This window comes from Balaenoptera borealis, assembly GCF_965194805.1.
Source record: "Balaenoptera borealis genome assembly, chromosome: X".
NCBI lineage: Eukaryota > Metazoa > Chordata > Mammalia > Artiodactyla > Balaenopteridae > Balaenoptera > Balaenoptera borealis.
The window spans coordinates 109,230,600-109,243,747 of NC_138881.1; the positions used below are offsets into that span (position 1 = coordinate 109,230,600).

At 38.4% G+C, this 13,148-nt stretch overlaps 1 long non-coding RNA gene across 2 annotated transcripts in view; it reads left to right on the top strand.

Annotated features, from left to right (window-relative positions):
* Window positions 1–1,315: 1,315 nt before the first annotated feature.
* Window positions 1,316–13,148, top strand: part of LOC309621059 — a 28,448-nt gene continuing 16,615 nt past the window's right edge. For both annotated transcript variants that reach the window (XR_014239751.1, XR_014239752.1), the window contains exon 1: window positions 1,316–11,838. This is a non-coding gene — a long non-coding RNA (uncharacterized lncRNA). The remainder of the gene's footprint in view (window positions 11,839–13,148) is intronic.

Genomic DNA, 13,148 nt, shown 5'->3' on the forward strand with positions numbered 1-13,148 from the left:
ATTTTTGGCTATGTTGGGTCTTCGCTGCTGCGCGCAGGCTTTCTCTAGCTGCAGTGAGTGGGGGCTACTCTTCCTTGTGGTGCACAGGCTTCTCATTGCAGTGGCTTCTCTTGTTGCAGAGCACAGGGTCTAGGCGCGTGGGCTTCAGTAGTTGTGGCTCACGGGCTCTAGAGCGCAGGCTCAGTAGTTGTGCTGCATGAGCTTAGTTGCTCTGTGCCATGTGGGATCTTCCCAGACCAGGGCTTGAACCCGTGTTCCCTGCATTGGCAGGTGGATTCTTAACCACTGTGCCACCAGGGAAGCCCAGGATGTGACCTTTTGCATCTGTCTTCTTTCACAAGCTCCATCCATGTTTTACCATATATCAGTGCTTCCTTTTTTTATAGCTAAATCGTTCTCTATTGTATGCATATGGCAGATTTTATTTATCCATTCATCACTTTATGGACATTTGGGTTGTTTTCACTTTGTTTTGAATAATGCTGATATGAACATTTGTGTACAAATTTTTGTGTGAATATATGTTTTCACTTCTCTGAGGTATATACCTATGAGTGGAATTGCTGAGTCCTATGGTAACTGTTTCACTTTTTGAGGAACTACCAGACTGTTTTCCAAAGAGCCTGCACCATTTTATGTTCCCATGAGTAGTGTATGAGAGCTCATCAACACTTGTTATTATCTGTCTTTTGTTTTTCGGATTTAACATTTTAGGGACTTAGTTGTTGTTGTTGTCCCTCTGTCTTTTTGATTTTAGCTATTCTAGTGGATGTGAAGTGGTGTCTCGCAGTTTTGATTTGTATTTTTCTGATGACTAATGATGTTGAGCATCTTTTCATGGACTTATTGGCCATTTGTATATTTTCTTTGGAGAAATGTCTGTTCAAATCCTTTGCACATTTTAAAATTGGGTTATTTGTCTTTTTTTGTTATTGAATAACAATTTCTTCTTTTCCACTCATGTGGCACAAAGTTTACTGCCTAGTGTTGGTAGTAATTTTTTCAGGATAAGTCATTTTCCCAACTAGACAGGGAACTCTTTGAGGGAAGGGGCTGTGTCTCATACCTATTGTTTTCCCCACTGTGACTAGTGCCACTACTACTTAGATCTACCATTTATTGAATACTTGATATGTGCTAGGTGCTGTGCCAAGCACTTTGCATGTGTTATCTCCTCAATACAACAACTCTATGAGATTGTTATGATCTCCATTCTACAGATGAAGAGACTGAGTCAGAGAGAGGTTGAGTCATCTGGGCAAGGTCATACAGTCAGTAAATGGCAGAGAGGGGACTCAGTGCTAGGTAAGTCTAACTCCTAAACATGTTCTTTTAACCACTAAAGCCACTGCTTCATTATGCACTCTAAACTAGTATGATTGTGTATCTGATGTATATAGTAGTCTCACAATAAATATTTCTGATTCATTAGCCTGTAAAATATGGATAATAAGTTCTGATTTTGTCTGATAAAGCATTCCCTGTGGAAATGCTTGGAAAATCCCCAGTGTGTGATATTTTTGTAATATTTGCTTAAGGATTGTGCAAATGAGTAAACGTGTAGGTGGGAATGCTGACATCCTCAAGTCAACAGTCTCATAATGGTATTTCCAAGTATCATATTGGAAAGGTTTCAGTCTTTCTTAAGGAGTATACTTTTCTTGGAACACTAAAATCTGGAGTTGAAGAGTTCTACAGAAGTTAACCTCAATGTTGATCCTCATGCCACCTTGATGAAAAGAGCCTAAGATTCTTCAACAACAAATTATTGGTGGCTTTTTATCCCACTTGTAAAGCTTCTATCAACAATATCCCTCCCATCGCCATTTCTCTACCTTTCTGCAGATGCAGCTCAGCCTACCTGACATCTAACCATGCTAATAGCCTTTCAGTTGCTATGGGGTTCTTTGGAATAAGTCAAGCTGTTAGAAGCTTTGTCTGGGCAAGGTGTGTAGCTGACATCTAAAGGAACTATTCCCTGAGGCTGGGCACTCATCCCAACAGAAAAAGAAGAGCTGCCAAGCCTGGAGGCAGTGCACAGCGACATGTTTTCAAAGCTTGGTGAATTTCGAATAGAAAATCTGACCATGCATACAAAGAAAGGTGATTTAATATTCTGACTACTTCTACCCCTCCCCTAATGCCATCTGCAACAGAGACACAGTAGACCTCCCCCTTTTTATTAAAAAGAAGACTATTGTCTCACTATGGATCCTCATGTTTGGTCCCAGAATGCTGTGTGTTCCCTACCCAAGGCAAGTGCAGGGAAAGAATGGAAACAAGGTACAGAACACTTAGCAAGCATGTTTATATTCAGGAAAATGTGCAGAGACAGAAGAGAGCTGTAAGTGAATCTGCTAGGGGTAGATAAGAGCTACACACCACCAGCACCACATGTGACCTGCTTGTGATATAAGCCATGTGCTTTATGCCACAATTCTTGTTTAACAAGACAATAAAGTGGGGGTGGGGGTGGAGGTGGACAAAAAGTGCTTCTCAGCGAGAGTGTATTTTGGTCACGTTGTCTGCCCTTTTCTCTTCATAAATCTGGCATGACTGGTTCAGATGACTGGAAGTTTTTTGCATTGTTTGGCTTATGTATGCACAGTGCCTAGGCTCTGTCTCATGCTCATGTTAGCACAAATTACTGCATGTGAAGTTCTGTCACCTAGAGAGGGACAGAGGAAAGAGAATATGCCACAAGAAAAGGGAAAAAGAAGCTAAGTGTCTACACCTTTTCTCCACGTCAGAAACTTTGATGAAAAATTGTCTTAACATTGCATTAAAATATTTAAAAAAGATTTTTCTTTTGTATAAGCCTCTGGAGTCAGATAATCTTAAATTCACGTTTCAGCTCTGCCACTTACTACCTGTGTGACCTTGGGCAAGTTACTTAACATCTCTGAGCATTGGTTTCTTCATCTGTGAAATGTTAGTCTGACTCCTAAACCTACACTCTTAACTACTAACCATATTGCTTCATTCTGCACTAAGTAATAGGGTATTGGATTTTGTGGTTAGCATTAAATAAAATATTATAAGAAAAACAGCAAAGTGCCTAGCACATTCTAGGTATTAAAAAAAAGCTTTTGTTATTGTTTCTGTGGAGAGAGTATATGGACTGTATTAGGAGGTAATTTGGTGGATGAGGAAGGAGCACTGCAGTCTAGAGGTAAATACCATTAGTTTTGATACCTTAATCTATTACTAGCTGTGTGATTTTGGGTAGTCACAACCTCAGTTTTGAGCCTCAATTTCCTCATCAGTAAAATGGAGCTAATAATAATACCAATTTCACAGGGTTGTTAGAGGACTAAATGAAATATAAAAAATATATAAAATATTTTATATAAAATATAAATATTTTTATAAATATAATTTTATACAAAATTAATATTTTATATATAAAATATAAAAAACACGGAATACAGTGCTTAACATAGAGCAAATCCTTAATAAATACTAGCTGCTGTTTTTTAAAAATTATTTTTCCTTTTGAAATTTGATGTTCCAAGTAGAGGCACAACACCTAGCTGAATGCCAGGGTATTGAGTTGTAGAATACAGTATCTACCCTGTTCTGTTCGGGCTCTGCAGAATTCTATGAGCCTGGAGAGGAAGGGCCCTGAGAGATTTATCTTCCCCAGCTCATCAGTGCCTACATTCAGCATGATTATTTGGGCTGTTAGGGGTCTTTTGTGTTTCTATACAAATTATAGAATTATTTGTTCTAGTTCTATGAAAAATGCCATTGGTATTTTGATAGGGATTGCATTGAATCTGAAGATTGCCTTGAGGAGTATGGTCATGTTAACAATATTAATTCTTCCAAACCATAAGAATGGTATATCTTTTCATTTGTTTGTGTCATCTTCAATTTCTTTCATCAGTGTCTTACAGTTTTCTGAGTACAGGTCTTTTACTTCCTTGGTTAGATTTATTCCTAGGTATTTTATTCTTTTTGATGTGATTATAAATGGGATTGTTTTTAAAAATTTCCCTTTCTGATAGTTCATTGTTAGTGTAGAGAAATGCAACAGATTTTTGTACATTAATTTTCTATCCTCAACTTTAGTGAATTCATTTATTAGTTCCAATAGTTGTTTGGTGGTATCTTTAGGACTTTCTAGCTATAGTAACATAACATCTGCTAACAGTGACAATTTTACTTTTTCCTTTCCATTTTGGATTCCTTATATATCTTTTCCTTTTCTGATTGCTGTGGCTAGGACTTCAATACTATGTTGAATGAATGTGGTGAGAGTGAGCATCCTTGTCTTGTTCCTGATCTTAGAGGAAATGCTTTCAGCTTTTCACCATTGAGTATGATGGTAGCTTTGGATTTGTCATATATGACCTTTATTATATTGAGGTATGTTCCCTCTGTACCCACTTTCTGAAGAGTTTTTTTTTTGATGTTTGTAATTCTTTATTAAAACAATAAACCCGTCTCATAACTCTCTCAGACTGCTTGTGTACAAAGCCCTAATAATGCTAGCCTGGGGCTATTAATTTACAAAATCCACCACTCTGAACTCTGAAGAGTTTTTTTTTTTTTTATCCTAAATGGATGTTGAGTTTTGTCAAATGCTTTTTCTGCATCTATTGAGATGATCATATGATTTTTATTCTTCTGTTTGTTTATATGGTGCAAATATTGAACCATCCTTGCATCCCTGGGATAAATCCCACTTGATCAAGGTGTATGATACTTTAATGTATTGTTGAATTCAGTTTGCTAATATTTTGTTGAGTATTTTTGCATCTGTGTTCATCAGAGATATTGACCTGTAATTTTCTTTTTCTGTAGTGTCTTTGGTTTTGGTATTGAGGTGATGCTGGCCTCATAGAATGAGTCAGAAGCATTCTTTCCTCTCAAATTTTTTGGAATAGTTTGAGGATAGGTGTTAACTCTTCTTTAAATGTTTGGTAAAATTCAACTGTGAAGCCATCTGGTCTTGGACTTTTGTTTGTTGTGAGTTTTTTTTTAAATTACTGATTCCATTTCCTTATTCATAATCAATCTGTTCATATTTTCTATTTCTTCCTGGTTCAGTCTTGGGAGATTGTATGTTTCTAGGAATTTATCCATTTCTTATAGGTTGTCCATTTTATTGGCATATAACTGTAGTAATCTCATGATCCTTTGTATTTCTGTGGTGTTGGTTGTAACCTCTCCTCTTTCATTTCTGATTATATTTATTTGGGCCCTTTATCTTTTTTCTTGATTGGTCTACTAAAGGTTTATCAATTTTGTTTACCTTTTCAAGGAACCAGTTATTAGTTTCATTCATATTTTCTTCTGTTTTTTAGTCTCTATTTCATTTATTTCTGCTCTAATCTTTATGATTTCTTTCCTTCTACTAACTCTGTGTTTTGTTTGTTCTTCTTTTTCTAGTTCCTTCAGGTGTAAGGTTGTTTATTTGAGATTTTTCTTGTTTCCTGAGGTAGGCTTGTATCGCTATAAACTTCCCTCTAAGAAGTGCTTTTCTGCGTCCCATAGATGTTGGATCATTGTGCTTCTATTTTTATTTTTCTCCAGGTATTTTTTGATTTCTTCTTTGAATTCTTCAGTGATCCATTGATTGTTTAGTAGCATATTGTTTAGCCTCCACGTGTTTGTGTTTTTTTTTTCTTCAGTTTTTTCCTTGTAGTTAATTTCTAGTCTCATATTGTTGTGGTCAGAAAAGATGCTTGATATAATTTCAATCTTCTTAAATTTATTGAGACTTGTTTTGTGGCCTAGTGTGTGGTCTATTCTGGAGAATGTTCCTTGTGCACTTCAAAAGAATGTGTATTCTGCTGCTTTTGGATGGAATGTTCTATATATATCTTCTAATCCATCTGCTCTTATGTGTTATTTAAGGCCAGTGTTTCCTTACTGATTTTTTATCTGGATGACCTGTTCATTGATGTAAGTGGTATTGTTATTTTGTACTGTCGATTTCTCCCCTTATGCTTGTTAATATTTGCTGTATGTATTTAGGTGTTCCTATGTTGTGTGCATATATACTTGCAATTGTTATATCTTCTTGCCTGATTGATCCCTTTATCATTATCTAATGTTCTTATTTGTCTCATGGGACAGTCTTTGTTTTAAAGTCTATTTTGTCTGATATAAACTACCCCAACTTTCTTTTCATTTCCGTTTGCATGGAATACCTTTTTCCATTTTCTCACTTTCAGTCTGTGTGTGTCTTCAGATCTGAAATGAGTATTTTGTAGGCAACATATATATGGGTTTTGTTTGGTTTTTTTTTAGTCCATTCAGCCACATCTTTCAACAAACATCTTTTTATTTGTCTTTTGGTTGGTGCCTTTAGTTCACTTACATTTAAAGTAATTATTGATAGGCATATACTTACTGCCATTTTGTTAATTGCTTTCTGGTTGTTTTCATAGTTCTTTTTTGTTCCTTTCTTCTGTTATTGCTCTCTTCCCTTGTGATTTGATGACTATCTTTAGTGTTCTGTTTGAATTTCTTTGTCTTTCTTTTTTTGGTGTGTATTTCTTATAGATGTTTGGCTTGTGGTTACCATGAGGTTTATATATAACACCTATATATTTGGTTATTTTAAATTGATGATCACTTAAGTTTGAATGCATTCTAACAACCATTTTTTCTCCTCCCACCCCCACATGTTTAGTGTTTTTGACTTTATATTTTACATTTTTGTTTTGAGCATCCCTTAATTAATTATTGTGGGTATAGATAATTTTACTACTTTTGGCTTTTAAGGTCCAGCTAGCTTTATAAGTGGTTTGTCTACTACCTTTACTGTATATTTGCCTTTACCAATGAGATTTTTGTGTAATTTTCATATTTCTAATTGTGGCCTTTTCTTTTCCGCATAGGGAAGTTCCTTTAACATTTCTTGTGAAGCCAGTTTAGTGGTCCTTAACTCTTTGCTTTTGCTTATCTGTAAAACTCTTTATCTCTCCTTCAAATCTGAATGATAGCCTTGACAGGTAGAGTATTCTTGGTTGTAGGGTTTTTCATTACATCATTAAAAAAAGATCATGCCACTCCCTTCTGGCTTGCAAAGTATCTGCTGAAAAGTCAATTGATAGTCTTATGAAAGTTCCCTTTTATGTAACTAGTTGCTTTTCTCTTGCTGCTTTTAAGATTCTCCCTTTAGCTTTAATTTTTACCATTTTAATTACAATGTGTCTTGGAGTGGATCTCTTTGAATTTATCTTGTTTGGGACTCTCTGTGATTCCTGTAGCTGGGAGTCTATTTCTTTCCCAGATTATTGAAATTTTCAGCTATTATCTTTTTCAAATAAGTTATCTGCCCCTTTCTCTCTCTGTTTTTCTTCTGGGACCCCTATAATTCGAATGTTAGTATGCTTGATGTTGTATAAGAGGTCTCTCAAACTATCCCCAATCAAAAAAATTTTTTTTTTTCTGTTCAACTTGGGTGAAGTCCACTATTCTGTCTTCCAGTTCACTGATCTGTTCCTCTCTATCATCTAATCTATAGTTTATTCCTTCTAGTGTATTTTTTTAAAAAAATTTCAGTTATTGTATCCTTTAGCTCTGTTAGTTCTTCTTTATATTTTCTAACTCTTTGTTAAACTCCTCACTGTGTTCATCCATTCTTCTCCAAGTTCATTGAGCATCTCTGTGATCATTACCTTGAGCTCTTTATTGTGTATATTGCTTATCTCCGCTTTGCTTAGTTCTTCTTCTGGTGTTTTATATTGTTAGTTCTTTTGGAACTTATTCCTCTGCCACTCATTTTGCCTAATTCTCTGTTTCTATTTCAATGTATTAGGTAGGTTGATTACACTTGGTGAAGTGACCTTATGTAGGAAATGTCCTATGGGACCCAGCAGCACACTCCCCTCTGGTCATCAAAGCTATATGCTCTTATGTGTGCTGAATGGGCCCTTCTGTTGTGGTGGGTCCAAATACTGCAGGGACACTGGTAGGTGGGGTTGGCTCCTGGTCCAGTTGGCTGCCAAGCTCTGCCTCCTGAAGAGGCTGCCAGCCCACTGGTGGGAAGGTCTGGGTCCTGGCATGTCTGACTGTGTGGCCCGGGCCATCTCAGTGCTGGTGCCAGCCTGCTGGTGGGGAGGGCTGGGTCCTGGGGCAGCTGGCTGCTGCAGGGCTGGGTCCTGGGGTGGTTGACTGTGGGGTCCCAGGGAGGTGCAGGGCCTGGTGCCAGTCTGCTGGTGGGTGAGGCTGCATCCTGTGCAGCTAGCTGCTTGGCCTGGGCAGTCACAGGGGTGGTGCCAACCAGCTGGTGGGCAGGTAAGCTGCAGGTGCTAATAGGCTAGAGGGAGGACTCCAAAATGGTGCTTGACAGCACCAGTGTCCTCATGGTAGTCTGAGCACCCAAAAATAGCTGCAACCAGCATCTGTGTCCCTAGGGGGTGTCCCAGTTTCTCCTGTCTCTCTGGGAGGCTCTCTAAGATCAGCAAGTGGGTCTGACCCAGGCTCCTTTCAAATTACTGTCTCTGCCCTGAGACTCAAAGTGTGTGAGATTTGTGTGCATCTTTTAAGAGTGAAGTCTCTGTTTCCTACTGCCCTCTGGTTCTCCCATACACAAGCCATGCTGGCCTTCAAAGCCAGACCTTCTGAGAGCTCATCTTCCTGGCACAGGACCCCCAGGCTAGAGAGCCCAATGTGGGGCTCAGGCCCCTTGCTCCTTAGGAGAACCCCTGCAATTGTGATTATCCTCCCATTTGTGGGTTGTCTACCTGGAGGTATGGGTCTTGACTGTACAGTGTCACTGTCCCTCCTACCTATCTCATTGTGGTTCCTTCTTTATATCTTTAGTTGTGGAAAATCTTTTCGGCTAGTCTTGAGGTTGTTCTCATTGACAGTTACTCTGGAAATGGTTGTAATTTTGGTATGCCTGTGTGAGGAGGTGAGCTCATGGTCTTCTTACTCTGCCATCTTGGCCACACCTTCCAGAACAGGACTTTTTCTGATTATGGGATTTTGACCTTAGAATCCTTCATTCTTGGCCTCAGAGTACATGAACAGTAAATTCTTAGACTCAAAAATTTTATTTAAATCATAGTTTTCCTTTCTTTTCCAGAATTATGCTTGTACATATGAAGATGCATTTAAAAAACTTGGTTTCAAGAGTCAAAATGAAATGGCTCATTTACACAATGTGTGTGTGTATCCTTGTCCTAGTTCTTTGATTTGGCTTTGTCTGTGGAGAGCTGGCATGAAACTACCCAAGGGAGAGTTAGTCAAATTCTGGGAGATTGACTTATGGAAATATGTATTTTTAATACTTACATAGATGTATGGAAGTAAAATTAGGAACCCCACTCTGAACAAATACACATCACTCTTTTCTAACATAAAGCAAAATCCTAAGATTATATAATGTGCTACAGATATTCCAATAGTCCGGTTTTCTGGTGCATAAATGGATCTCTGAAGAACATGTTTCTTTTTGTTGTTATTGTTATCAAATCAGAATTTCAAGTGCCCTACTTGCTGCTCCTAGATGGTACATGTGCCATACAGATGTTGATGCATAATCAATGAAATCTTTTAAAATGTCAGTATACCCTACAGCAGAGTAGGGAGGGAGGAAGGGCTGGGCCAAGAGTAGTTGATCCAGACTTGGGAATCCAAGCTGATTCTTTGAGGTCTACTGTCTACTGGTCTTCAGAGTTTGGGAAAACTTGTGTCAAGGACCCTCTCATGTAAAAAGGTCAACAGAACAGGGACCATAACTGAGGGTTGTGTACACTTCTAATGATTTGCTAGCTTCTGTATATGTCTTCACATGATCAACTATAAATCCCTTAAAATGAGAAGAGCTTAAATGCAGGTGGTCATCTGGGACCCCAAGGAGGGGTCAAGGTAGAGAGCCTGCGGCTCCTTCCATAGCCACAACTATGGAAGAGCAGAAGAAGTAGCAACTATGGAGAGGAGGTAAGAGGAGGCCAAGGTCTTATAGCTTGCTGTAAAGAAAGGAACATGGAAAATGGGGTTTGTAGGAGTTTATGTAAGCATAGGGGATAAGTTCATTGGTCTACATAAAATGAGGAGATAGAACTGAGACCCCTACATAAATCAAGAGCCCTCAAAAAAGGGCTACACTCTTATAGTTCCTTGGAGAAATAATTGAATCCAGATATGTAGCAGGGGAACAAAACAGGTGAGCCACGAATTGTTTATGGTGCCAGAAAGAAATGAAATGCACCGAGACTAAGAGGACATGGCAAAAGGACATAAGAACTGACTCAAATAAGCTCTCACTGGTCAATCTTGGGACAAGTTTAGTGTTATTTACAAAGGGGAAAAGATACTGTTACAGTGCAGAGGTCTGAAGGACACTACTTTAAACAAGTGATCAAATTAACATCACTGATACTGGGACAAACTGATATGTGTTTTTGGATGTGAAGTGATGGGGAAAATGCAGACAAAAGATTCAAAGCAGATGTTATAAATATGTTCAAAGAACCAAAGTAAATCATGCTTAGAGAAGTAAAGTATAATGACAATGTCTCATCAAAGAGATCTAGGGCTGTGTGGAGAGTGTGATCCCAGGACAGGCTCTTCTTGGTTGTCTCTTTCTCAGATTCTTTCTATTAATCTTCTGACTGGTTTGCTGTTTTGCTTATTGCTATCCTGGAGCTACCAGTCTCTCTTAAACGCTTACCACCAAAATCTCTACTGTTTTCAACAATGCCCTTAGGTATGCACTTCTCCATGCTCTCTTTTAATAAAGTCCATCATCTTAAGCAGAGATATCAAGCTCTTGGTCCTTATGGCCTGCCCTTCCCCCTGGGCAGAATCTCTGGACCACTGCATTGGAGCTGGGGGCAGGGACAGTGGGTTGCTTCTTTTGGAGTGACACTCCTGTTTTACCAATGGGTGCCAGGGATGGTGATAGCTTGCCACTGCCATAGTGGAATCTCTACTGTATGAGTGAGCGGGCGGGTGGAGCCAATTAGGCGCCAGTATTCTCAGCCTGTCTTTCCTCTGGTAAAGCCCTTGTCCTATGGGTGGGAGCTGAATGGGGAAAGAAAGTTTCAGTCCTCTCAGACTCACCTGCCTAGAACAGAGCTTCTGTAACATTGGGCTGGGGAAAAAGAAAGACACCAGCAGCCTTTCCAGGGTGAAAGTGTAGCCATAGACTAGAAGTTGTAGGGAAAGGGAGCACCTGTCTTCCTGCCCATACCTCCCTAGAGAAGAGTCCATTGTACAGAGCTACGGGGTGGGGCATGGGAGCAGGTCGTGGCTCAAATGCCACAGACTCACTATTCTTACTGAGATTTAGCAGATTTTCTTGGATAACTGTTTCTTCATTTGCTGTATTTCCTTAAGACAATTTGTGGAGATTTTAAATGTTTTTTAAAAGTAGTTTTTCAATGCTTAAATGGTTGTTTCACTGCAGAAAGTTTCGTCAGATATCTTGTACCATCATTCTGGAAGTTCTGCCTATTCGTGGGCCATTTCTTATATATAAGGAAGGATGATTCATAGGATGGAATCAAGAGCTATGGACAATCATACCCAGAGAGCAGTACTGGGCCCTAATAAGAAAACTAGTGATAGGTGCCCAGCTGGATTTCAGAGCAGCTATGGACTACTATATGTCTCCTATTCCCATCCTTTGTGAATGGAAGTGTCTACTGTGGTTATGAAATTTCTACCTCAGCATTATATGTTGGGAGTTTAGGGGCACATAACTTGTTTATTTCACAGGTCCTCAGATCTAGAGGATCTACACCAAGGAAATTCCAAACTTGAGGAGACTTATCCCCACCTAGAACTTATTTAGCTGATGAGATCCTGGCCCTCAAACCTGAACTTGATGTCAAAATAGACTGAGATTTCTGGAGGCCTTGTGAGGAGGTGGGTGTATTTTGCATGTACGAGAAATGTAAATAATTTATGGTTAGAGGGGGAAATCTGGTAGATTTTAAATGGCTGCAAATTCATTGTCACTTCTCCCATTCAATATGGGCTGGCTTTAGTGACTTGCTTGACTAATGGAATACAGTGGAAGTGATGTTCTAAGATTTTAGTCACAAGATCAGAAGAAACCTTGATCTTCTGCCTGGGAAGTTTTGAAATTCATCTACCATGCTGTGAGAAAATCTAAGCAGCCACATGGAGAGTAACATGTAGAGAGGAACTGAGGTCCCCAGCTGACAGTGCTGTCTGAGCGCCCAGCTGACAACCCAACACCAATTTACCAAGAATGAGAATGATCTATTTTGAAAGTGGATACTTCAGTTTCAGTAGAGCCATTTGTGTGGAGTAGAGATGAGCCATTCCCACCCAAATTGCAGATTCACAAGCAAAAATACATGATAGTTACTGTTTTAAGCCACTAAGTTTTAAAGTGGTTTGTTATGTAGCATAAATAACCAAACATTCTTCAAACCAGCAATTCCATATCTATATGCCTACTCTGATAAACTCTTGTACATGTGAATAAAAAACATATATGAGGATGTTTATTGCAGCACTCTATATAAAAGTGAAAAAGTTGAAATAATGTACCATTTCTCAGTTGGGGAATGGCTAAATAAACTGTGCCTTTTTCACACAGTGGTTAAAATAAATGAACTAGATCTATCTGTATCAATATGCATAATCTAGAAAATAATGTTAAATGATAACAGCGATTTACAAGAAGATACATGTAGTAGATTCCATTTATATATATTCAAAAATATACAAAACAATGCTGTGCATTATTTATGGACATACATTTTTATAGTAAATGTGCAAAGCCAAGCAGCTGATTAGTAAACATCAACTTTAGGAAAGTGGCTCTCTCTATGGAAGGGTAAGGAAGGGGGAAAGGTTGAAAGTGGGGCTTTACCTGTGATAGTAATGTTTCATCTCTTTTGTTCTTTTGTTCTTTCTTTTTGAGAACTCCATAAGACAAACTATTTACATCTTTTTTATCTTCGTGGTAGGCATGAAGGTGTCTGTTATATTATTTTCTGTAATTTGTATGCTTGAATTCGTTCATATTTTATATTTTTTTTAAAAAAGAAGAGAGGAAAGTATTAGATATGCACTCATTATCACTGTGACATACTATGTCCACATGGGTGGGGCACGATCAACAATAAAGAATAAAAAATTTTTACATACAGTAAAATGCGCCCTTTCAAATTGTACAGTTTGATGAGTTTTGACATATATAT